This window comes from Desmodus rotundus, chromosome 7 (assembly GCF_022682495.2).
Source record: "Desmodus rotundus isolate HL8 chromosome 7, HLdesRot8A.1, whole genome shotgun sequence".
In the NCBI taxonomy this organism is placed as follows: domain Eukaryota; kingdom Metazoa; phylum Chordata; class Mammalia; order Chiroptera; family Phyllostomidae; genus Desmodus; species Desmodus rotundus.
This window is the reverse complement of record NC_071393.1, coordinates 90,625,149-90,652,154: the sequence shown is the minus strand read 5'-3', so window position 1 is coordinate 90,652,154 and position 27,006 is coordinate 90,625,149. Positions and strand designations below refer to the sequence as shown.

The following is a 27,006-nucleotide window of genomic DNA, read 5'->3' as shown; positions in this document are numbered from 1 at the left end:
GGAGCCACTGGGAGACAGTATCGTTTAGAAGAATGTGTTTTTATTGCCCTAAATTGTTTTACCTGAGATTCTGTTGATGTGTTTCTCTTAAGTTAGATTTCTAATGAACAATATGACCAATATGGGTCCCATTCTCACAGACTCTCCTAGTGCTTAAGCTACCTTTTAATGGCCAGTGAGTTCTTATTCATTCTATCCCAGAGTGTCACTTACGAGGAAGAGTTCTACCAGGCTTGGGTTAATAAACCCCTGAAACACAGAAGAGCCAACTGCCAACATTCCGTATATGGCCAAAGGGTCTCCCTACTGTCCATGATTCTTCTATATTAAGGCAATAGTAAAACTTCATCCTAAAGTTATATGATCACCATTAAGTGAGCTCACCACGCAATTCTAGACTTAGAAAACTTCTGGAAACAACCCTGTTTGCATAAAGGCTAGGCTGGGTCTACCTCACACTGAATAAAGTGACATTCTACCATATTCCCCTCTAAAATTCATCATTATTCCTAATTTGCCACTCCACTAAAGTATCTTTAAATAAATGGCTATCTTAGATTGGGTCCCCAGAGAGGAGGCTCTGAGACGCTCAGATTTGCACACAGAAAGTTGATTGGGGAGTGCTCTTAGGAACAACACCTATGCAGGATAAAGGAAGCTAGACTGGGCAGAAGGGGAAATTGAAGTCACCCGTTGCAGCCTGAGCTCAGCAGATGCCACAGAGAGATCAGAAGCAGGGGTGTTTCTGGAGAGATGTCCCAAATCAAGGCAAGGGGGCTGGATGTTTTGCCCTGTATCAGCTAGCCACTGGGTACCAGCTCCCTCCTGGGAGGGGCATAATCTTGGACTGTGCAGCTCCTTTTAGCTCAAGGCAAGTCTCAGGGGTGAGCCACTGGCAATCAACACGCCAGGTCCCAGAGGAACACGGGTCTCAGTCCTGAAGGGGGGGCTCTGGGTGGCATACCACAGCATCACTGCAGGGGGCCACAGTGGACATTTAACTTAACTTTTGTGAAAAACATGGTTTCTTTATTTGAAACGACACACATTTTATTGCTTAGGTAGGATTTAAACTAATAAAATATACGCTTGGCCTCAGCATTGTGGAAGACCAGAATTGCAAATGCTGAAAAAAAAAATTTTTTTTCTGTTGAATAAGGTTCTTCGTTAGAATTTCTGGCCCTGGATATGTGCATTATAAATCATACGTGTGTGCAATTCTATACGATGTTTTATTTTTCTACATGTGGACATTCCAGAGAGTTAACACATTTTTCTCAATTGAAAAAAATAACTATTTCCTCCTCTTTGGGCTCATGTAAAATGTATTCATATAGAATCAAAGAGAATGCTTGCAAGAGGAACTAGTTATATACATAGTACATGTTACTTTTCAGATTGTGACAGTCTGCGACTGTCTTACAATTAAGATACAATATCTGAAATGTTTTTCAGGGTTTATGTACGTACATAATGTCTGCCCTTTTAGTGGTTTATGGGACTCCATCCTTATTTTGCCTGTTAGCAATTACTTGCAAATGAACTTGGAATTAAACTGGAGATTAGTGGGGCCTGTCCAAGATGAGCACCATCCCCAGCCAATAATCCCTTCCCTCAATGGCTGTCATATTAAAAAAGCTTCTCAGTAGTAATTAGTGATAAAATACAGAACGAATTTCAGTTTTATTTCTCAGAGTCTTGACGTAACCTGTGATTTCGTGAAATTTGACTTCAATTTTACTTATGAGAAAATCCCACGTGAGAAAATCAATCCCAACTGTCTTCATGAAGTATTTATTATAAGGAGAGAAAAAGCTAAGTGTTTTGACTCTTTCTTTCTTGGTTCAAAGAGTATCTCCCCAACATTCTAAAGTCCCAAGTTTTTCTTCATGCATTTCTGAGATTTTCACAGTTTAGAACACCTCTCTTCCCTGCAGAACCAGCAGCTCAAGGCACCTCGCAGAGCTGAACACAGGCTTTCCAGTTTCACAGATGCTGAAGGTTCAGCCAAATATCTGAACCTGTACAGCTCCGATGGAGTCGGGGGTTTATCTAAATGGAACTCAATCTTCATGGCTCTCCAGGGTTTAGTTTCTGTGCCTCTGCCTTGGAAAAGAGGGGCCCCTTTCAGATTGATAGTGAAGTTAATTCAGATTGTTCTTTCCCTTATTCAAAGAGAATCAATAGAATAGAGAAACCCTTTACCTGGCCTAAAAGCTTCCATGGTTCCAACAGCTCCTACCTGGGAAAATCCCCAGCCATTATTTTGGAGGTCCCTGTGTCTGAGCCCTAGTGAAAGGAATTCTGAAGCTGCCCATTGCCATCAATATCTTGATCAGTCTGCCCTGGTTATTACCATAATAATTACAAGGTCCTGACAGACAGCAGCTTTTCAAGTGGCAAAATCTTTTGGGAGGACAGTAACTCCTGTAATTCGCTCCTGGGAGAGGAATTCCATGTATGCTGTATCAAGTAACCCATCTAAATTTGCCATTTCACAGAATACGTCCGACCCAACCCATCCAATTGCAGGCATTGTGCAACCACTCTTCTTTACATGTGCTGATAGACAGTGCAAATTAGAGTGATTTTTTTCATCTAAGGTAGCTAATGAACTCACATGTAAAGTAATTGCTATTTTCAATGGACAGGATGAATTTACTTCTTAATTTTTTCCTGAAAAAAAATATCTCTGTATTTTTCTCTTTTTCTTTTTTCTTTTTTTCTTTTTCTTTAGTTTATTTATTTATTTATTTTTTGCCAGAATTTCAGTGAGTGATTCACAGTACTGTCAATTACACGCCCTTATTATGTATTACAGCCACCAGGCAGCTGTCCAGGAAAACGCAAGTCTGAAAATGCTTCTGTTTTAAGAAAACTGCATTCATGGTGGCTCCTCCTGTGGGCATGTGCAGCAGCAGGCAGGAAGCCTCCACTTTCTCGCCAAGGAAAGGGATAAGGCCGTACCTACTTTATCTGGATTAAATAGTCACCCTGACATCTGGAGATCTTGATACCGGTGCCTAGACACAGGGCTTGGTTTGGGTTTCTGAACCGTCTTATTTTGTGTGTTTCAGTGTGTGTTACAAAACACAGACTGGTGTTATAAAACAGTATTTCTCGTTATGAGTCACAGCAGTGCCTGTGTGTTAGCAGAGAGGCCTCGTGGAAGCTGAATGGAGAAACTGTTCACCTTCCCCCTTCCCGAAAGTCTGAGTCTGCGACAGTTCAGGGCTCTTAGTCCTATTTACAAAGCTGACTGGCTGTTGCCTGGTTCAGCCAGATGCCTTTTTTGAAGTGCAGAGGAAGCTCCAGCTGAAAGTGCTCCGTTTGCTGTTGGGCTGCTGTACAGTCTAGGAAATTCAGCGGCTAGGGTGTGTCAGATGTTTTCTTCCTGGGAATGTTATAAAGTTTAACAAACTATCTTTAAAGCTTACTATTAAAGTTGCCTAAACTATTTCTGCATTTGAGAAGACTATGAGAAGAATTACTTGATATTTTTCCAGTTCTGAGACTTGAACTGTATTTGTGTCTGATTCACAGACTCAGACCTTTCAAATAATGAAATCTTTAGTAGCAATGAAATTGGCCTTCACATTTGTTTTGTTCCAGATACATTGTGTCTAAGTAATGTTAGCATCTAAAAGAAATATTTAAAAGACAAAGGATTGTGTATAGGGCAAAATCAGTTTCACCTCTGTCTTTGCTTAAATGTTGACTCAAGCCAAAAACTTAAAAAAAAAAAAAATGTAGATGACCGATGGACTTGTATTTTAGATGATGTTAAGGAATTATTTTTAAAATATTGTCAGGTATAATAATGGCATGGTAGTTGTTTTTTTAAAAATCTTTATAAGTTAGAGATGAAGACTGAAGTAGTTGTGGGTAAAATGACAAGATGTATGAAATTTACATTAAAATGTTCTGTAAAACAAGTATATTTGGTGGGACTTAGAAGAGGTGAAGCCAGAATGGCGAAGCGTTGTCTTATCGGGGGAGGGAGGGGAAGTACATGAAATGTATCACACTGTTCAATTTTCCTGTAAGGTATTTTGATACTTTTAATAGATTAACTTTTCTTTACCGTCTTGTTGTTTACAACTTATAAAATGATTATTTTTCCTTTGGAGGTTTGACCACCTTGGATAATTAGTGTTCAGGGAGAAGCACATGATACCGAAGAGCATGTCAGCTTTGGGAAGTGGATGGTGATCTCTTAAACTATGTCAAGTCCATACATTGCTCTCAAGATCCTGACTCATTGTTAGCATACATGTAAGAAAAAATTACCTTTTTGTAGTAAGGTTCCCACACCTTCATTTCATCTAGGGAAAAAAAGTGGGAGCATTAGTTCTGGTTTTTCAATCTTTTTGTTATCATCATCATCAAGGCCCAGACTTGAGAGTCGAGGGGACCAGAGAGCGTTAATCTGGTGTCCCCGCCTCTGGTGTAGTAAGATGAAGACATTTCTCAGGAAGGTATAAAGTATCTTGTTCAAAGTCAGTTCCACTTGCTTTTACAGAAGTGAAGCAAGACTGGAACCCTTCGAAACCAGTACCCTTTTCAAATCTCTCATGCTACCTCAATCTCGTCCTTTAAAATACTCATTAACAAGCTCCTCTCTGGGGATCAAAGCAGTTTTCTAAATCCAGACCAGTGACTGCGTGTCAGATGTTCATTCCAAGTAGTGTGGCCCCAAATTATCTTTTCTTTTATTGAACACTATTTCCAAGTTGTGTGATAAGTCCCAGAAGTGATCATTTTTAATTCTGTTCTTGCTAATGCTCTGCAGCAGGTTTGCTGTGTGTTCCTCCTCCTCTGCCTTCCATAGACTTTCTGTCGGGCACAGGTCAATACACTCAAATGACAGGCTCGGCTGACAGCAGGATGCACTTGGCCAAGGGATTCTGCAAGGACTGGCAGCCACCTCGAATGCCTTTCCCAAGGCCTGTTGTAGTGTAAGCTGACATTCCAAACATCACAATTGAAAGTGGTACATTTTTCTCCAAATGGAAAAATGGATCCTGTTTAGCATTTGTGGCCCAAATCTTTTAAGCACAAACATCCCTGCTGAATTTTCTCTTTTTTGCACTGTACTTAGTAGCAGCTCATTGAGATAGAGGATCAGACTGACATTTATAAGATAATTTTTACCCAGTCTTTTCAAGAGCTTTACGAAGAGCATGCTTCTGGGTCCTAAAAACATAGTTGTGCAAATGGATGAAAAATAGAAATACAGTCCGAGGGCTTTGCCCTGTTGGTGTGCTCGGTGGAGGCAGAATCTGCTGGCTTTGCTCCTCTCTTTCTCCGTCCATTGCTCAGGATTCTGGATTCCTTTGTCCACCAGGTGCCCAAGAAATACAGATTTCGTGTATTCATTTAGGAATTCTCCTGACCTTACTGACCTCCTGATATGTGGAAGGTATGGGAGGTGTAGAGAGGGAAAAGATCGAATCTATCACCATTGCCACCCTGTTTCTCATGGAGGAGGCAGGAGTACAGAGACAGAAAAGTACACAGATGCCACATCTAAGTGCTTTGGATACATATGTGAAGGAAAGAGAGATGACTGACATAGGGCCTGCCTCCCACTGGGGGCTCCTGGAAGTCACCTTGGATGAAGATCTGGCTAAGTAGTGTAACAGAGCATGAAGGAAGAGCCAAGAGAACATTCCAGGCCAGAGATAAACAAAACTATGGTATTAAAAGACAGCTAATTTATCTGTGTCCAAGGTAAACCTAATCCTGGAGATTTGAAGAACTCATCTCATCTTCCCCTTTTTTTCTCCAATGGGGCCTTCTAAGAAACATCTACTTAACTTAGAACCCAAGATAAGAATCCTGTAGAGGAGGCTAAGAATGGACACATGAAAACAGGGAATTACTTTGTTTCCACTGCAGGTTCCCAAGGAGAAGTTCTTAAAGGGTCTTACACTCTGACTCAGCTTCTCAAGAACTGGCTTTGTTGTTCATGTAGGGAGGTTTGTTTCTTCTCTGGGCCTTCAAATGTAGCAGCGTGATCTGACCTTGTTAGGGGGAGGAGTCAGTAACTCCTCTCGTCCTCCAAGGGGCAAAGGACTCAGTTTGCCTTGATTTTTGTCCATGGAAATAAGGTTGGTCCCATTGTCCAAAGCTGCTTGTGGATTTCCGGTTCGTAGTTGTCATGGAGACAGCCTGTTTCCTCTGGGGCTTGGCAGAAGCATCGTAGATAAGTTACAGCAAGGCCCACTGAGACACGTAACCAAAATGAGAAGAGAAGGAGGGAAGGCAGGCAGGAACCGGAGGAAGAGGAAGAGAAGAAGTGTGAGATGCACAGGTGGCTTTGGCAGTTGCCCAGGGGCTTCCTTCATGAGCCAGTCTCTAACCCGGCAGTCCACAGAAAGACCTTTTACTTTGTTCAGGAAACTCTATTAGAGATTCGTGGTTTCCAATATTCATGGTGCTATGTGCCAACCCACAGAGCCAATTCTGCAAGCAACTAGGGCTGCCAACATATGACCCCTATTTCTCACAAACCCCACTATTCAGTGGTCTTTCTATTCTTCTAGTTATACTGAAAAGAGAGTCTCTACTGGATCATAATCTCTCTTTGCGAATACTTTGTAGTTGGGTTCCAAACCAAGAGCTTCCTCTGTCACAGCTTGAGCGTGTGATTTTTACTGTAGAGCCAGCCACGACTGATGGGGGGGAGACAGTCTCTTGGCCCCCTGGGGTGTCAGTCAATGGATTTATCCTTTCCTCTTCCTTCCTTTTTGACCCAGTGCCTCATTGGGTTTGGCTTGCCTGGGCAGACGGAGATACCTGCCCAGAAGGTCTCATCCAGCATGCATTGTGGGGTCTGGCTTAGTTGTTTACTGTTCAGATCAGATACTCAAATAGCGTGTGTGGTGAAATCTTTAATACGTTATGGTCCAAGAGCTTGGTTTAAAGAAATCTTGAAAAAAGGAAGAGATTCACTATTTCACAAGTTTGATTATTTGTAAAAAGTGAGAAAATGTCAGGGATCAGTCGTTAAAGGTTCCTTTTAAATCCCTATCTCTTTTATGGAGTGTATCTGTTTACTTTGTGTCAGGATTTTCTCTCTATGTGCGTCATCTCTGCTGCTGGGATGTAAACACCTTGAAAGCAACGTTGGCGTCTATTTACTGCTTGTAGCGTCAGCGAATGAAAGCAGGCAGATGAGGATGCACATTGGATTGGGACTCAGAAGGCTGTTTCTCAGCCCCTGGGGTCTGGGCCTCAGCTTTCCTCACCTGCGAAGTGAGGAAGCAGGACTAGATGATCCCCAAGGTCTCTCCCTTCCTAAATTATGATTCGAAGAGCCGGCCAGATCATGAATTAGAAGAACTGGAGTTATTTTCAGTCTTTATCATTATTTTTTTTCTGTTCCTCCATCTCAAAAATGAATCACTTAAACTTCTCCATGTTGGTAGTGGGTATTGATTTTACCTCTGTGATAAATCTAAAAGAATCCTGAATGAGAAGTTACTGTAAATCACTAATGTAACCATTACATGTTAAGTTCCTTAGGGGAGCTATTCTTCAATCAGCCAGAATGGCTTAATTTATTTTCCTTTAAATTAAAAGACGGGCACAAATGAAACCAGCGAGAGGGCCTCAGAAGGGAGGAGCTGTACTGCTGTGGCCTGCAGTCCCGATGCCCAGACACAGGTGGCGTGTTGATAGGTATGTGTGTCTGTGGGAGGTTGGGGGTGCCCTTCTGTGGGCTTCTTTAGTGCATATGAGTAAGATCTTACTGAAATCAGCATCCAGGGAGGCAGAAAAGGCAGAGATACTAGAAGGTTGACTTCTACTATAGAAGGATTTGGGAAGGAGGTGAGCGAGTCACATTTACACACTGGCTCTGAATATTATTCATTCTACCATTTCCTTGTGGAGTGTTTATTATATACCAGACATTCATCAAGGTGGTATTATTTATTAGTTACATAATACAGTATGGATGCTTCTTCTTCCCCATCTCCCTGGTATTTGAGTCCCTAGAAGCACTAAATAGGTGTTCTTAAAGCAGTTGGCCTCTAAATGCTGTTTTCATGCCTGTGGTCTCTTCCACCTGCTCCAGGAAAGAGCTTACTAGCCCTGAGGAGCTAATACAAAGCTGTGTAATCCTACACCCAGCTGAGCTTTAAAGAAATACGAGGAAGGACTCAAAAAACAGGAATTTATTTATTAAAAAATTGTACATTTATTGTTACATGTGTAAACTTCAGTCACCTTTCAAGGACTCTCCAATGGATGCAATACACATATCGACACATTTTTCCACTGCTCAAAACAGTTTTTGAACTCATTGATTTTGATGCCTTTTAGTGCTTCTGCCATTTTTCGTTTCACCTCTTCCATTGGCAAAATGTTTCCCTTTAAGGACTTTTTTCATCTGGGGAAACAAATAAAAGTCAGTTGGAGCAAGATTGGGTGAATAGGGAGGGTGATGGATGGGAGTCTTGCTGTTTTGGTCAAAAACTGATGAACACTCAGTGCGGTGTAGGCAGGTGCACTCATAAATCACCCATGATGAAATGGGCAAACGCACTGAGAGTCTTCAAAAAAAATTCACTGAAGCCAAGCATACCTCTCACAACAACGCCAGCTGGTGCACTGACACAGGTGGGTTCCTCGAACACTCCAGGGAAGCCTGTACTACAAGGAGCCCAGGTATCCAGAAGATAATTTTGGGTTTTTATGGGTTCCCCTCTCATATTCTTTTCATCCTCAGAAAGAGAGAATTTTTGTCCTGGCCAGTATGGCTCAGTTGGTTGGAGCATCATCCTGTAGCCAAAGGGTTGCAGATTCGATTTCCAGTCAGGGCACATTGTTTGGGTTGCAGGTTCGATCTCTGGTCTGGGCCTATGATCCCTGGTCTGAGCGTGAACAGGAGGCAACCAATCAATGTTTCTCTCTCACATTGATGTTACTCCTTCTCCTTCCTCTCTCTCTAGAAGCAATGAAAAAAAAAAAAGTGTCCTTGGGTGAGAATTAAAAAAGAAGAAATGGGGATTTTTTAAAGCAAAAAATGTTGCCATGAGTGGGGTACATTTTATTCCCATAATTTCCTTCCTTTACATTTTTCAGTTCATTCAGTAAATATTAATTTATGGGTCTATCTTCTATGTCAAGCACTAGGCTGAACATAAAAGATACAATAAATGGTAAACAAGCTTTTTAGTTTTACATTGCTTCTATAACAAATTACTACAAATTTGGGATATAAAACAACACAAATTTACTCTGTTAAAGTTCCAGAGGTCAAAAGTCCTAAATCAGTTTCACTGGGCTAATCAGGGTGTCAGCAGGGCTAGTTCCTTCTAGAGACTCGAGGGGGACATTTGCTTCCTGATTTTTCCAGCTTTAGAGCCACCTGAATTCCTTGCCTCATGACCCCTTCCTCCCCTTTCAAAGCCAGCAAGCAACATAGCATCTTCAGCTCTCTTCTTCTGTCTCTCTGCTCTCACGGTCACGGCACCTCTGAGTCTTTGATGCCCTTACCTCCCTTTTATAAGGACCCTTGGGATTACATGAGCCCACCAGGATAATCCAGGGTAATCTCCCCATCTCAGAATCTTTAACTTAATCACATCTGCAAAGCCCCCTTCGCTGTCTAAAATAACAGCCACAGGTTCCAGAGGTTAGTGGACACCTTGGGGTTAGAAGAGACCGTTTCGGCCTAATGCAAAAAGTGCACAACGTTCTGATCTCAAAATGCTTAGCTTCCCGTTGCCTAGCAAGGAACAAATGGAGGAGGTGTTTTTGCCTGTTTGCTGGTTTGCCTTCTTGTTTGTTTTCGATTCTTTCTTTCTTTCAGCCATATCGTTTTGGTGGAAATAAATTTATGAAATATAATATGGGGGAAAATGCCTGCTCAATTCAAGTTGCGTCAAAGTGGAAAAATAAATCATCCCCTTATAAAACTCTACCTTGAAAACAAAACATCGGACATTTTAGGGTACCTGTGTAAACTGTGGCATTATCCATATTTCAGTATGAGAAGACTGGAATCTTTGTTTGCAAAGGGAAGAACTAAGCCCTCTCTGCCCTTTGCCTGTGAGAAACTTCAGTCAACACATCTTTATTCAGCAGCCTCTTTGATTAAAATGATAGACATTCTAAATCCCAACTATCCAAGGAGGTGGCGTTCGTGGGAGAGGAGGAGCAGCGACTTGGCTACAAAGTTGGGGGTCTCCTAGTGGAATCCATGCTCTCGATGAGATTCGAATTATCCCTAAAGTTCTTCATAGTTTTGAAAGTTCAAACATGATGCCCCAGGACATCTGACACATGAATTATAACATTAGGCAAATAAGAGAACCAACTTAGACAGGGAGGAATCCGGCACAAACAGCGAGAATAAAGTATCAGAGACAAAAAAAAAGAGAGTGAGAGAGAGAGACAATGTGACTAAAACAGGGCCTGAGGGGCAGAAACAATCAGTCTTCACTGAAAGTCACCAAAAAGGAGTCTCATGAAAGATCCAGAGGCCACAGAGTCATTATCACGGGGTGACTTATGCCTGTGCCCCGAACCGAGGCGTAATGTGGCTGTGGGCAGGCTACTTAGTCTTTCTGAGCTTCCTCTGTAAAATGGGGATAATAGTCCAGTAGCCGCCCGCCCCCACCCATGACAAGCCACAGTTTTGTTCTCTGTGGTTTCAGTTACCTGAGGTCAAGGACAGTCCAAAACTATGAAATGAAAACAAAATTCCAGAAACAAACAACACGCTGTTCTGAGTACCGTAGTGAGATGAGTTTTCAGCTGTCCAGCTACAGTTCTGGGCTGTGAATCGTCCCTTTGTCTGCGCATCTACCCTGGAGACACTCCCCGCCCATTAGTCACGCGGCTATCAGATCAGCTGTCGCAGGACCAGAGTGCCTGTGTTCGAGTCACCTTTATTTTACTTAATAATGGCCACACAGTGTGCGAGGTGCTGACAATTCAGATATGCCCAAGAGAAGCCACAAAGTGCTACCTGTAAGTGAAAAGGTAAGTATGTACCAAATAAAACACAGAAGATAAGATTTGGTACTATCCACAGTTCCAGGTTTCCACTGGGGATCTTGGAACCTACACCCCACAGATAAGGAGACTATGTTAGGTAGCTGAATAAATCAGATCGTGTGATGCAAGCACCTGCTGTCTCAGTGCCTGGCTGGTCCATGTGTGGTCAGTAATGACAGTCCTTTTGTGATGAGGGTGACGGTGAGGGTGGTAGCCCTCCTCCCATTTACAGCCACTGTTGACAGTCACGTTGGCCAAGCCGAAGATGCTGTGTGGTAAGGTTCACACAATTTGCTTCATGTCCTGGGCATGTTCAAGTGCACAAGCACACGCTCTCCCGGAGCATGACCCTGTACCTATGATTCATACATGGCAGCGACTTTTCCAAGCGAACTCAAGCACTCTAACAAGGGTTTGGATTTGTTTGCAGGCTCGTAGGTCATTTCCCCGAGAAAGCTAAAAAAATTCACTTTCAAAGTAGTTTGTAACCCGTAGAAAAGAAAGCACTCCGTGTAACATCTCAGGGAAAACATCCGGAGTCGCTCGGATCGTGCTTACTGGCTGCCCTCCGGTGACTATGAAGGAAGTGAACCCTGCTGCTGGAAACCTGTGTGCGCATGAGAGTCTGTCGTCACTTCCGTTGGCAGTTGTCAGGGCTCAGTCAGCAGCAGGGCAGGAAGGGGCAGTACTGCCGAGCTGGTGAAACACGGAGACACCAGCGAGGAGGAAAGCGAGAGGCAGCACGGGGAATTTAGATTTGTCTGAAAATAGAACTATTTGTGTAGCGAGAAATAATTAAAACTTATAGCCATGCGGTTTGTGTTCAATGTTAAGTGTTTCAAAATGGTTACGTGTGTTCTATGCACTCACTGAAAATGGTATTCTCTAGCAACTAGTTAAGTGGAGGGGAAAAAATATGGGAGAAATCAGTGTTCTTGAAGGAAAAATGAAAAATGAGAAAAAAGGAGGTCATTTTACTTGATGTCTTCCCTGGGGATTTCAAGAGGCTGCATCTTGGCTTTTTGGAAGGACACACATGTAAAGCACAGAATCATCCAGTTTCCAGATTAGCAGGGAAATTTGCAGTAGCCAGTCTGAACTCCCATCTGTTCCAGGATCCTCCACCAGCATCCAACTTGAGTAAGGAGAAGGTATTTACTTCTTCACTTCTTTTCAAAGCAGCCCATTCTATTTTTGAGACTGTCTGGTTTTTAGAAAGTTCTTCTGTCCACTAAGCTGGCAATCTGTCTGCCCAGTCTCTGCCTAGTGGTCCTAGATATACCTTTCACGTACTATTACTTCTCTTTACTAATTCTACAATCAGAAAGACTGGCGCTAAGGTGGGCTAAGTAACCTGCGCATTATTTTATAGCTACAAATGGCAGAACAAGGATTGAAATCCAGGTCTGCCTCGTTGCACATCTCCTGTTCTCTCCATCTGCCGCCCAGCCCTTCCTTCTAGGTGAGCGAAGGGCAGCCTGCCATCTTGTACAGGGGACAGATCATAAAGACCGAGCAAGCTCTGAGCTCAGAGAGGGAGAGATGAATTGGTGAGCGGAGTGATAGAGCCGGGCGAAAGGACACCCTCTCCCATCAGGGCTGCGCTGTCTCAAACCAGGCTGCGTGGTTACTCTCATGCCGCTCAGATCCAGCTCCAGACAGCTTTCCACCTGGTGACATGCTTAATAATGGCCCATGAAATTCTAGCCCTCAGGACTCAAGCCTGATACTTATGGTTCCCCACATAAACCTAAAGTGTATTTACAATTTTATCTCTGTCAGATCTAGGTGACTAAAATGGCTGTTCAAAACTCTGGGAGGGACAGTCGACTTTATGGTCATGTTGCACCAACTTTATAAAAGATTAGCCTGGGAAGAGGGTGCAGAGAGCTGCGACTCCCGGAAGCCTCCTTGAGTGGAAGGGTTCCCGTGTACTTGAGTGTATCGGCATGATGGGGCAATGGAGAAAAAGGAGGAGGTACACGTCATAGAAAAGATGCCTATTTTGTGTAACCAAAATCTATTCTATCATAAAGAACAAATGGAAGTTATCAGCATAGGTAGTCCTAAGCTCTAGAGTAAGCCAAGTAGATACTTATTTGCTAGGCATATACGTAGCAGGAGATAGCTAAACAGGACTACGGGGCTTGTGGAAGACTTGTGCTTGCGGAAGCACAGATGAACCTTACTGACACCACCGGAGGCCAGCCACGTGGGTGTTTGCAGGAGGTCAGGCGTGTGCCTCCCTCAGACGGGACACATCAGGAGATGGCAGCTTCCTCGTCTCTTGCTTCTCCACTGAGATCTTGGACCATATATGCAGGATGTGGCTTAAATTTCACCAGCAAGTTCCAACATACAAATATTAAAAGGAAACTGCTGTATATTTCCATGAAAAGATGGGGACATAGTAAGACATAGTAACGACAACCAAAGGGGTAACATTTCCTGCCTCGCGCCCACTCCCTGATCAAAGCTCTTTAGCATTCTTCTCCAGAAGTTTCTCTCTTCCCACCAATCATACTGGTTGTTGGGAATGGCATAGGTAGGAGCAGACGTGACATGTGGTAAAGAGCTCAGGCATTAGAGGCAGAAAGACCCAGGTTTGCATCTTAGATTTTCTGTGTTTGTTGGAGAGTTCACCTCTCGGCCTCAATTTTCTAATACATCAAATGGGCATAAAAACACCAGTCAAAGCATTGTTGAGAGCATGAATGACACTAAGAATTGAAAGGTAATGAGTTTGGCCCTAGCCAGGGAGCTCAGTTGGTTAGAGCATCATCCCAATATGCTAAGGTTGTGGGTTCAATTCCCAGTCAGGGCACATACAAGAATCAACCAGTGAATGCAAAAATAAGTGGAACAACAAAGAAATGTTTTCCCCCCCCACCCCCAGCTCTCTCTCTACCTACCTCTCACAAAAAAAAATCAATACATTTTTTTAAGAAAGAAAAGTAATGGGTTTGTACAATAAAATAAGAATATTATTTGCAAGGAGTTGGCATAGTTCCTCCTTTACTCTGGAAGGTAATTTGCTTGAAAATTCAACTGTTTACCAAATCCTCCTCCCCAGGGACCTGCAGAAAATCACAAGCTCCCTCTGAGTGGAAACCTTCACTGGGGCTCCACAAACAGTCTCTCTCATCTCTGGGTTTCATCCCACCAAAAAAAGCATTCTCCTCACAGGCATGTTCACACCATGAGAAAGCTTTCTCACCCTCTCTCTGTGGAATTTCTGTCTCCACTTTTTGAGATATCCTCCCCTCAAGGACAGAGCAGTGGTTTGGAAACAAATTCCAACGTGAGTGCTTCCCCTCCCCCAAGCTGGGGATGGGGCTTGCAGGGCTCCTTTTCAGAAGGTGCTCGGTGCGTAACCTGAAGTTGGAATGCCCTCCTGAGGTTGATGTATAAAAGCCAGCAGCATAAATAGGAACTAAGGCCGAAGTAAGCATAAATGTTCTCGAACAACTTCAATAGAGAAAGGCTTGTTTGATCCTCTCCAAACTTCCTGAAACCGAGCTGAATATTTGTTTGTTTTGTGGTAGCTCGATTTTTTTTTCAGGCCTTGTAGTGCATGACTGTTGGTTTCTCAGTTTAAAAGGAAAGTGCTTTTCTCAGTAATGATGCTCTATTCTGAACTTGCCGAGACCCACTTCTAAAGGCCATTTCATCATAAAGATAAAGTTCTGCTAACTCTTAGGACTCAACAGATAAAGGATGTGGCCAACTACCACCTCCCCGAGTCATTTGGTACACACACCGAAAAGGGTGTGAACAGAAAGTTTCTAGATTTATTTTCACATTGAAGATCTGATCCCACAAGGGGAAAATGTCAACATAAATGACTATGCAAAGATGATAAAACAGCATTTTGACCTTTCAATTGCCAAAGAAACAAAGGCCAAGTTAAGGTGACTTTGCTATTCCACTGTTTTTTGAGGAACCCTACTGACAATTAGCACTATTGTTTATCATTTTAATATTTGGGGAACTCCAGTTCCACAGATGCCCAGTCCAAAATAGATGGACAGACCAAGAACGATACATGGAGAACACGCCCATGGGCCAAGGGCGGGTGGTCATTTGCAGAAGACAGTGACGGAGGTGAGCTCTTCCTTTCAGCCGCCTGTCTGGGAGATGAGTATCAACATCGAACCAGCATGTGATGTCAAGCTAACTGACAACTCCTGAGACAGAATGTTCCGCAGTTGAAAGAGCCAAGAAGCGGCATGTCAGGGCTGAGGTGCTTGGCAGAGTTTTCAGATACATGGAGAGTGCTTTTCTATGCCTTGTCTCCCAAACTCGAACCCTCCCAGGCTCCTGGTGTCCCAGGGCCCGTCGCAGTGTGGGAGACAGCACTTACGGTCATGACAGCAACGGTCAGGCCGCCTCGCTGTGGCCTGGGAACACGGGAAACCTGCCGTGTGTCAGATGCAATAGTCGTATATGCCATGGATTTCTTTTTTTCCTGGAAGCAACTGGAAACCGACTGAGTGACACTTAAGTCCTTCACCTGCTGCATTACTGTAGCCAGTGGGTGGGAGCCAGAGTGGTACCAGGAAGGGCCCTCATTGGAACAGCCGCAGGAGTTATGGGCTCTGGCTTGGAATGGAATGTTATATACTATGTTCAGAGTCATGGCAACCTGAACTTGGCAACCATATCTGCTTCTGAGATTACAAGTGCCTCACAGCCAAGTGCACCTGTGACGAGAGTTGACCTTGGAGTGGGATGTAGATTGAGAAACCGCTCTTTTATAGCTAACGATTCATTTGAACTCTAACAGCTGGCGGTTTGGTGGCAATTTCAATGTCAGAATTACCTGGCACTGCTTTCCACCCTCCACATATTGAATAAAGGGTACATATGGAATCACTAAAAGCTTCCCTCCCCACAAAAAGTGGGGGGGTGCTTAGAATTAAAAGGATGTTTCCATAGTGTCTTTAGTTTCCATCATCAAAGTGTATAAAATTAACTCCATTTGAAACTGAGAACCCTCCATGAGGTATAATAATAAGTTCTCTTTGCAAAAGGGCTATTTTTCAGAGGGTTATTAAGACCATATTTCATGATAGTCATGTTTCAACGTATTTGTACTTCTCAGAACAGGCTACATTTGCTTTCATGTGTTGTGATTAGCTGGCTTCTGCACTTAATCTGTAGCATGTGGCATTTTTCTATACTAGTGTTTCTATAAAAATTTTTACTCTGAGCATGTGAGAGACCAGTTATAATGCTTTGGTTTGAAAAAAGAAAAAAAACTATTCAACATTCCCAATAGCCACATTTCCAAAGAAAATGATCTATGGGGCACCCAAGGTTAAAGTTCCAAAAATTAGTTTTGCATTTTCTTCAAGTGCATTTCAAATGAAATTGAGAAATAGTATTAACAATGTATCCAGTAGTGATGTAATTAGGATATACTTTATATTCTAGTATTACCAACCTTCTTTGATATGTTTGTATATATTTAAAGTAGCATTTGGTTTCCCGCTTATCCCCACCTTCTTCAGGACTATAGTATTTGGAAGGCTGGGTCTCCCTCACGTACAAATGAGATACTGTCATGCTTTCAAAAGTGTCTTCTCTCCCTCTCTCCCCTTCCTCCCTCAGTTGGCCTCATGTTAAGTTAGCCAATCAAAGTCAACATTACATCTTCCCCTTTGGCCTGTGTTCTTCCTCCTCTTTATATAAGCCTCGGTGGCCCCACGTCTTTCCACAGCCACCGCCACACCTGGACAGGCAACCTGCAATAGCTGTCTGACGCTTCCTCCTCCTCACCTGATTCCTGGGGTTGACCCACCTGCCTCTGGGGTGTGATGCCAGGGACTCGGCAGACAGCTGCGGCAGGAGGAGCATAGAGGAGGCTCTATGTCAACAAAGGGCATTTTCTGGCCCGTGTTCCTCTCTCAACTATGAACATGGCACACAGTGTTGGTTTGGGGTGTAAGTCATTGGACTCTTCTCTTTGAACGGTTTTGGTCTTTGACTACCCCTATAGCACAGGGGCAGCCACTGTGATTTAAAGAAAAAGCCAGGAATAGTAACAATAAGGATTTTTCAAGGCAGTAAATCAACTCTTGCCTCAGGATCGGTTGTCCCTTTGCAACAGCAATGAAGCTGCAGGCTCTGGCAGTGAGTGAGGGAAACACTGGCTCCCCGAGGGCGCTGGCCGCTTACAGGAACGGAGGGCATTGGCCAGACCGAGCTGTGGCGTCATTTGTATAAGACTTCACAAGCCCCTGCATCTTCTGGTTTAGGGAACCAACCCCTACGGGTTTGCCCACAGACTTTTTGTGACATTCGTGAACCTCGTTTCTTCTGAGTGTGGGTTGAGAACGCAGGCACCAAGATCAAAGTTTAAGGCCTCACAACACCTCTGAGCATAAAGGAATCATAGAGAAAGTCCTTGTAGTCCAGGAAACGGAGGTCTAGAGGTAGCAAGCTGTACACCAAAAGTTAGCAGCAAGGGCTACAGACTGTGCTGGAAGAGAAGAAATAAGTAGGTGGTCCATTTGCCAATCAATGCCAAATGAGCCATTTTAGGATGAAAATAGAAATTATATATACGTACATGTTTTTACTAGACTCATCGTCCGGGTCATAAGCACTTCCTACTACGGGTAACTGACCCCAAAAATAAATATGGGGAGAAAATCCTTTGCGTGCATGAAGCACTTTGTATTTTCTGCCTGCTTCTCAATCATTAATTAAGCCCTGCAGCCACCCTGCGAAGCCGATCATTACCAGTGTGTGAGGAAACGGAGTCCCACAGGAATATGTGACCTGCCCAAGCATACGAGCCAGACAGGCCGGGCAGGGTGAGACTTCCCAGTTTCTGATGCCCACGCCCCGTGTGCAATCCAGCCTCGTCAGCCTGCGTCTTGGCACAGGGAATTAATAAACAAACGATGATTGCACTGCTTTTACTTCGGGGGAGCAATGGGTTCTTATTCAAAATAGGAACAAGGGGCAAGACAAATAGCATCTAACAGCAAAGCTGGCACTGGACAGTGGTGCCACCATTCAGGGCCTGGGAGTTCTGCCCTTTCCAAAGCTATGTGTCCACTTGTAAGTTTCTTTTTATCACTCACATACCCAGGTGTTACTCAGCAGATGTGTCATATGTCTTGCTGGGCAGTGGGGGAGTCAGAAGTGGTACTATGAGGGTCTACATTGTTGTATTCAGATGCAATACCCTGTAATACCATGTGATATGTGCTGTAATATATATGTATACACACACACACACACATATGTATGTAGAGAGAGAGATGGAAGTTGAGAAGAGGAAACTTGCCCTCCCTGCCTGGGGGTCAGGGAAGTCTCCACAGATAAAGTGATTCTATTTACATAGAATCGAACATGACGAGTAGGGGTTTGCTAGTTGGAAACGAGGGAAAAGAGCATTTGGGCAAAACTACAGGCAGAGGTTTGATCAAGTATGATTTCAGAATCCACCCGCGCATTCAAATTGTGTTCCCTGTTCCCGAAGGTGTGACTGAAACAATGAGTTCAGCTCTCAGCTCTGAGGTCAAATGATCTCTCTCTGCCCTTTGCGATGTCCCTCAAAGAACTCTTTCCGTACCACATACAAAGCCGAGGCCTTGGCAGGATTTCTGAGAGTTCCAGGGGTTGAGAGCATAAGAGGGAGGCATTGGGGGCTGTGTTTTCCATCACTCCTGGCCCGGAATTTCTGGTTTTTACTGATTCATTTCAGTTTATTTGACGTCCTTTATACAGTAGTTACGTGTCCATTATGTATGTGTGTGTGTGTGTGTGTGTGTGTGTACAGGGTTGGCCAAAAAGTCCGTATGGTTTCTTCTGTAAAATAAAAGACACACTTTTCATTGTCACCAGTAACTTTATTGATTTGGATATTTTGAGTATGTAGGCTGTCTCCTGCTATTGGCTTCTGGTGGGTAAAGGGCAGGGGTGCTGCTAAACCTCTTTCAGTGCATAAGCCCCACAGCAAAGAATCGTTTGGCCAAAATGTCAATAGTACCAAGAAATTTTGCAAACCACTTTTGACACATTCAGTCCGTCACATCACCTTCTCCATAAACTGCACAGATCTTTTTTTTTGCATTTCAGTTATGTTTTTACCTTTCTTGAAATAATGAAGCATAATACACTGAAAATGTTGCCCATCTTCTTTCATCTTCAGCACTAAAATGGCCACACAAAAATTCACCAATTTTGATAAGTTTTTTTAATGCACGCTGATATGACAGCTGTCACAATACAATCTAACTAAATTGTTTCCAATGAAGTTAAAGACAACTAAGCACTACTACAGCCATCATACAGAAAAAACGTAACGGACTTTTGGGCCAGTCCAGTAATTCATATTGTGGAACATGTAGATGTATGTATCATATATACACATATAAGTGTATGTGGAACACCTACTCGTGAATATACATTACATGTACTTACATAAGTAAATATATAAATATACTTGTATATGCTAGCCACCCCTTACTTGACTTTTTAGAAGAATCTGTTTCCCTGAAGGTTTCACTGGGACGGGGGAAGAGGGTGGGCAGCACGCTGAGACTCTCCCACAGAAAACGAACTGCAGGTGGGTCCTTAGCGACCTGGCTGCTGGGCCCCTTTGGCAGCTGAGCCACCGTCGATTGTGCTCATTTTAGCCGTTTTGCTAAATGTCCTTGTGTCTTCCTCCTTTGTTTTTTTTTCCCCCATTCCCACCCCTCTTCTCTCTTGCTCTCACCCTGAGGTTCCTAGGTATCTCTCTCCTCCCCTTCCCTCTCCTCTCTCCCCCTTTGCCCATGACCCTGCTCAGCTCAGTTAATTGTCTCTTGGTCTTTATCACCCCTATCTTCAAAGTCAACAGCTCATCATGAAATTTTCCTCAGCCAGGACAGTTCCTTTCCTAAGAGAAATTTGGGTATGACAATGGTTTCAGTTTCCATTTGCCTGCCTGTGACTCACCGTGTCTTTGCACACAGATAGTCCCTGGCAACAAGTGAGCAATCAATATTGTCTGTTCTATGAATTAATTAATCAATTACATTGTACTTTTAAACGGTTTGTCTTATCCTGGTGTTTGACTTTCCTAGAAGTCTGCCCTGAATGCTAAAGAAAATGAGGCTTATAAGACATCTCAATCAGAGGGCCCACTGTGTGGTGATGTGCACCGGTCACTGAAGCCAGGCAGCTGAGAGACCAACTCCAAAGGCTTTTGTTAAGCTAATTGGTCAGGCCTGCATGAAGGCCAAGGGTGGAAGGACACACACCTGCTGCAGAACAGGGTTTGGCTCTTGGGAAAGAGGCAAAATCCTCCAGCTTCACGAGAAACCTGTGTTGCCTCGGGCCTTTGTCTCTTACCACTGTTATGTTATTAAATTGTTAAAAGCCTCGCAGTAAAGTACTACTCCCTGAGTATCTCCGATTTTTAAAAAGCTTGCTGAAGTGGTCTCCCCTCCCTCACCTCCCTGTACAGGGAATGTTATAAATGGCTGTACAGAATTCTCTCAAACTAGTCCCATCCCCAAGTCCTTTTCAAAGCAACATGGAAATAGTGTTTCAAAACGAATAAATTAAAAAAAAAAAATCCCAGTGGCTTCCAGTGCTATTCTAGTAACTTCCTGGGAAGGTGAGAGAGATACACAGACATCCCCGCAGCCCTTTGGGTTACTAATAAGTCTCAGAGAAGCCCAGTCACGAGGTTCTGTCCAAGTTGCCACCCACTGTTCTGAACCTTCCTTCTCTGTTTATTTATTTATTTTCTCCCATTCTAGAACAGCCAGCAAATGATTTCACACCTTTTTGTTTAGCTGCTAAAAGCAACACAATAACTCCCCTCAGGGCTGCCTCTGTGGGTTCCAAAAATAAAATGGGCTCATTTTCATGCTAAGCACGTAAAGGCTCCTAGGGATTCTAATGAAAAGCAAGGGAAGGCAAAAAGGAGAAAAGAGGGGTTGGGCTGGGGGCTGTTGCTGAGGAGGGTCAGCTTCTGCAGAAAGTTGCCATCTACCCCTGCTAGAAGGAATAGCTTTTACAAAAAACAGACAGTTCTCAGATAACAAATTAAAAGGTGATCCAATGCACCCCTCCAGCTCTCCAGCTTATCTCCTATCCCTACCCCCAGGGTTATTCCGGAACACAAACTGGTACTCCCTAAGAAGAGCAGCGGCCTGCTTCAGCCTTCCAGATAAGAAACCTCCTGGGTAGGAAAGAGCAAGGTCAGAATACAAAATCCTGCTTCCAGGCCAGAATGTAAAATAAAATCATGGGCCTGTGAGATTCTAGGTTAACTTTGGAGATCCAAAGTTTTCTGAACTTAAGTCATTAGCTGCAGCAGCCTTGTCATACTCCACCTTAGGTGTTAGAGAAGAACACTGTGGATTCTAGCCCATCTAGGGTGCAGGGGAAGATTTCCGTGAGAGGTTGCTGGGAGTGTGCCTGCTGCCCACCTGCAACAGCAGTAAGCCGTGTAGGACACTGCTGACTCCGGGTTCGCTGGCCCGAGATTCAGCGATGGCGCCTGTTCCTTACGTTTCCGATCGGGCCTCTGTTTAGGAGGCCAGACTCTTGGAGATTGAGCCTCTGTGGGTTGACCCATATTCTGCCTCCCTCTAGCTTCTACTCATCGATTCTAGATTTGTCTCATGGCACATGCAGCAGAGAATCTGTCTTTTTATGAGAAACTTTCAAATATTTGACACCTCTTGAGTCTGCACAGTCCCCTCCCCTGTTAGTTAGGCTTCCCATTTTCTTCTGCTAACATGGTTTCCAGTTCCTTCCCTAGGATGTAATCCAGTTTACGGTGTGTTCCTCTTGCAGCACAGCCTGGAAGTGGCCTGACCTACACAGAACACAGTAGTGAAATAAAGAACACACTATTCGCACAGCCTGTGCTTACCTGGCCATTTCCTTTAGCACACGTGTTGTGCTACAGCATCCTATTCCTTTCAAGACCTGCGAAGAAAGGATGTGCTAAGCCAACTGTCGATAGGATTGCTCTGAACATCTAAACGCTACTTAAGGGAACATAATTTTTAAGTAGTTTAAAATGATCCCTTTACATACAGTATTTACAAATAGTATTTAAATGATCCCTTTAAATACTGGACATGCAAATGGTAAGTCGTCATTCTTTTCATTAAAGCACATAGCCAGAGTACCTCCACTTGGCAAGCCTAGGACGAATTATTCTATATTGACTATTTGAACATTTTCTAACTGCGTTTCTTTAACATTGTTCTGGGATTCAGACTTTCTGTGCAAGGAATCAGAGAATATTTAGAAATGGAAAGGACAGAGGAAGATTTTCAACTCCACTCACAGACTTTCAGGAAGATATTGTTACTCCTTTTTACATGTTCACTCAGAATCCATTCACTGAATGTTTTCCGAGCACCTACTCTATACTGTTCTAGGCTTATTCAAGGGTGAGAGATGTAGTCCACTTCTTCCAAGGAGCTTACATTCCTATGGGGGAAACAGCAAAATGTAAAATGATTTCACATGCTGATACGTGCTATGAAGAAAATAAAACAGGCCTGAGACACAGACTATGTCAGGAAACATGAATTTTAGGAGGGACATTTGATCTGACTGTTGAGAAGGTTTCAATCACAGCAGAATATGGAAGAAACTTGTTCCAAGCTATGGAATCAGCAAATGCAAAGGCCCCGAGGTAGAAATAAACTTAGTGTTCTGGGAAGTAAAATTAGGCCAGTACAGCTGGAAAATATTAATAGAAGAAGAAAGTGTTAGCAGCTGAAGTCACAGAGGAAAGAGGTAGGCAGGGGAGGGATGGCACGGAGCCTCACAGACTGTGGTGAGGGGTTTGGATTTTATTCTAAGTGCAGGGGGAAGCTACTGGGGGGCTTTGGGTAGGGGAGTGGCATGATTTAATGTACATTTTAAAATGTTCTCTCTGCTTGTGTACCGAGATGGTTTGTACAGAGTGTGAAAACAGAAAGAGAGGAAGGAGTTAGGAAGTTGTTGCAATGGCCTAGGCAAGAGCTGACAGTGGTTTGGACGGGCGTGGTAGCAGTGGAAACAGAGAGAAGTGCATAAATTCTGCATGTACTCTGAAGGTAGAACCGGTAGGATTTGCTGGAAGAGAGGCAACTGGAGTCCAAGGGAACTTGAATGACAAGGGGAAGAAAGAGACCAACAAAAGCTGGGCACTTAGTAGCGCCATGTACTTTAATCCTAATATTAACCCTAATAACACTGTGAGGGAGATATTATTGTACTGAGATTTCATATATAAGGACCCTGACACATACATTTTATTTTGAACCCCTAAGAGATGCTCTTCAGATGTTTATATTGCCATATTCTTAACTGACTGCTTTAACTACAGCTAGTTGTGTACCTCTATCCTCTGGTACTGCTTTTTAACCTCCCTGGAATTCATTTCCTAAAATTAAAGACATTTTTAAGGGGGGAAAAAGCTCAGAGAAGCTGAGTAATTTATTCCAAATCAAACATAGGGTCAGCCCTTGTCAAGTGGCTCAGGTGGTTGGAGCATCATCCCATACACCAGGGGGTTGCAGTTCAGTCCCCGGTCAGGCCACATACCTAGGTTGTGGGTTCGATCCCTGATCAGGGCACATACAGGAGGCAATGAATGTTTTTCTCACATCAGTGTTTCTCTCTCTCTCCCTCTCTGTCTCTGTCTCTCTCTCTCTCTTCTCCCTCACCCCCTCCTCAAAAATCAATAAGCATGTCCTTAGGAGAAGATCTTTAAAGATCAAAATAAAGTTAAAACAAAAGCATTGGGTCAGATTAAGCTGGGATTCACACTCAGAACTATTTGAGCCATATCTCATAGTCTTTCCCACTACACCCCATGGTTTTCCCAAGTGTGGTGGAGAAGGAACCCTGAGCAGGGGCTGTGGTAGGACTCCTTCTATGGATCTGTTCTGCCAAGTTATTGCAATACCGTTGTTTGCTACAGATTCCCTCGGTATGTCATTGCATTTAACCCAGACTAAGATGACTCCCGCACCCCAGGTCCATTCTGCCCCCTTCCCTTGCTTCTCTCAACTGCCGAGTCAGGGCCAGCTCCTTTCTGTGCAGCTTAGCTACCAGAGCCCTGAGCCCCTGTGCCTGCCTCCCTTCCTGAGGAGCTGTAGCTGGAAATTGCTTGTGCAACCCGATGACAACTTATCTATATTTAGCGGAAAAAGTGGTGGCGAGGATCTGTCCAACTCAATTTTTTGTCTTATGGTTTCAATGTTCGGAAGCTCACAGACAGTCTCCTGAAAGGCACATTGGCCCTGACACTGTCCGAGTGGAAGGAGGCTTCCTCCCTCTCACAGGGCTACCTACCCACTGGAAGCCTCGTTCCCAAGAAATTCAGAGGAAACGCATTGCACCCATTGCCAAGCAAAGGCTTTGTGCGCTGAACACTCCCCACCCCCAGCGGGAGAGCTGCTGGTACTGTGGGCACTTTGATGGCTTTTAAGTGTTATTCTAAGACAGGAAAACAAGCATGAAAGGTTTAAGAGGGAAATGGACTATTACCCAATTGTTTATGCATTGAAGTGATATGTACGGCGCTTGGTTTTTATATCTTTTCACTGTGGCATGGAAAAGAGATACAAAGTGCTGCTTATGGTTTAAGAACAAAGACAAACTTGCTTTGTGGGGGGGGAGGGGTGGGGGTGAAAGAGCTGCAGCAGGTATTCTCAAGTGCTTACTATGACAAAATCATTGCCCCGGAGGCTGCCTATCCTTTATACTGAAGTGACTAATTCGAGGCTGAGGCACCGTGTAGCTTTTCTCGAGCCAGACCAAACCAGATATGGTATATTGTCCGTGACTCTGACCCTCATCACTGTTGGTCAGCCAGAGAGAATTATCTTGTAATGAAAAGCAGAACAATTAAGAAGAGCTCAGAAAACAGGAAAGCAAAGACCATTAAAGAAAAATGGGAATCTTTAAGAGTAAAATAACGTCAATTGTATCACAAAAGAGGGAATTTACAGGGGGGCGGGGGTGGGGGAGATTGTAGCCTGTGAGTACCTACCTTACAGTTCTCTACTGTTTAACATGCAAGATGTATCAATCTTTGGTCATCAAGGAAAAAAGCTATTGGAAAAGCAATTCCTTTTTGTTTTAGAAACAGCAATTTTGAAAGGTAGTTTTTTTATACCTTCTTCCACTTCCCAGCCCCATTTTAGGTTAAATCTTATTCAGAGGGAAAAGCACTTGGTTTAGAAATGGCCTGTCTCATTTTCACAAAATCTCTTCTAATGAGATGAGGTTTTGTGGTGCTGTGTCTATTAAGGAAAAGAGATGAAGAAACCGAAAATCCACTTTTTGTACCATTCTTGGGACTAAAGCTTCCAATACTGTATTCCAAAAGTTAATCAAAAGATCATTAAGGAAAAAAAAAAAGCTTTTATACAATTTGGGGCAAAAAAAATGAAAATACAATTAAATTTTTTAAAACTCACCTGTAGTCCTATCATCCTAAGATAAGATATTCACTGTGAACAAGCCTTCAAAACAAAACAAAACTATGCCGCACATACCTTGTATCACCCCAACAGGATCACTGTAATTCAGGCTTTCTCTCATTTTTCATTTTGTGACAGTTTCCGGCAGTTTTCTACAGATACACGGGTTGGTACCGTTACTGACACCCTAGAAGCCCAAGCAGAGATGATTTTTCAACATTAAATGTCTTAATGTCCTCACTGGAAATTTTCTTTTCTTGAGATGAACAAAAAGATACCTAATTCTTCTGTGTATTACTATTCCTACCACTGTCGAGAAACCCAAAGGCCTTTCTGGTTTTCTGTGTCATAGGCTGAACCCCACCCTTCACAGGCACAAGAAAAGCTAACACTGTATTGTTGGCACCTAAGACCTAAATCTTGAAAGGCAGAGATTCTCTCTCTCCAGTAATTTTAGACAGCCTTCTTTGTATGCCATCTTGGCCACCTATTGGTTGAAAGAATCAGTATAAGTGGTAAAAGAACTTCTTTAAAAAAAAAGGATTAGGGCTGAAAAAAACGACTGGGAAAAGAATAGGCAAAGAGATCAATGAAACACAGAGAGAAAACCCACCTCGGTAAAAAGCAGTCAACAAGTGGTGCTGTGATCACTGTTAGCTTACCGGGAAAAAATAAGTTTGTTCTCATACCATTCAACAAGGGAAGTCCTAGGTAGATTAAGGAAGTAATATTTTTTCAAAACTAAACAACTAAAGGAATGTCCTTTAAAGCAATGAGAGGAATCATAGTAAAAGATCAGTAAATTGAAATGCAGAGAAATATAAGCATTCTATATGTCAAAAATAATCAAACAAAATCAGAGGACAAAAAGCAAACTGGTAAGAAGATGTAGTTTTCAAAAATTGAGACACAAGTAGTTAATAACTCTAATTTACAAAGTGTTACTATAAATCAATGAGAAAACAGATAAAGGTCATGAACCGACAATTTATAGAAGAGAAAATACAAATAGCTAATTATACAGTAAACAATTTTCAGCCTCACCAGTGAATACAAAGTTACATAACAGGAACCTAACAAAACAGCAAAGATCCTTACGTGACATTAATCAGTGCAGCCAGAGCTTCAGAAAGACATTCATATGCTGTGTTCATGTAAACTGGTAACCTTTCCTGGTAATGTGTATTAAAGTCCTAAAACATGATGATACTCCTTGATCTGGTCATTCTTGCAGGAGATTATCCTAAGGAAGTAATTTGAAATGCTAAGATTTATGAACACACACAAAGAATGTTTATTTAAGTACTCCCTAAATGTCCAATAATAGGAAAATTGTTAATAAATTACAGTATAGTCATATAATGGAAAATTGTACTGCTGTTAAGATAATATTTAAGAATGAATGATGCCATGAGAAAATATTTTTGATTGAAAAAAAAGAGTATGTGAAACCCCGTATACAGAATGATCTCAGTTATGTGGAGATTTTTAAAAATCACACAAAAAATACGGGAGCCGTTTATAGATGTTAATGCTGGTTGCTTTT

General features: G+C 43.0%; 1 protein-coding gene and 1 long non-coding RNA gene across 5 annotated transcripts in view; one reads left to right on the top strand and one right to left on the bottom strand.

Moving 5' to 3' along the window:
• RORA (RAR related orphan receptor A) overlaps nt 1-27,006 on the top strand; it is a 697,355-nt gene that overhangs the window by 532,857 nt on the left and 137,492 nt on the right. The window lies entirely within an intron of this gene.
• Nucleotides 8,491-25,644, bottom strand: LOC123480477 (uncharacterized). Its single transcript, XR_006656507.2, has 3 exons — nt 25,536-25,644; nt 21,902-21,957; nt 8,491-8,956 (listed from the first exon to the last, which is right to left on the bottom strand). It is a non-coding gene; the product is annotated as an uncharacterized lncRNA (long non-coding RNA).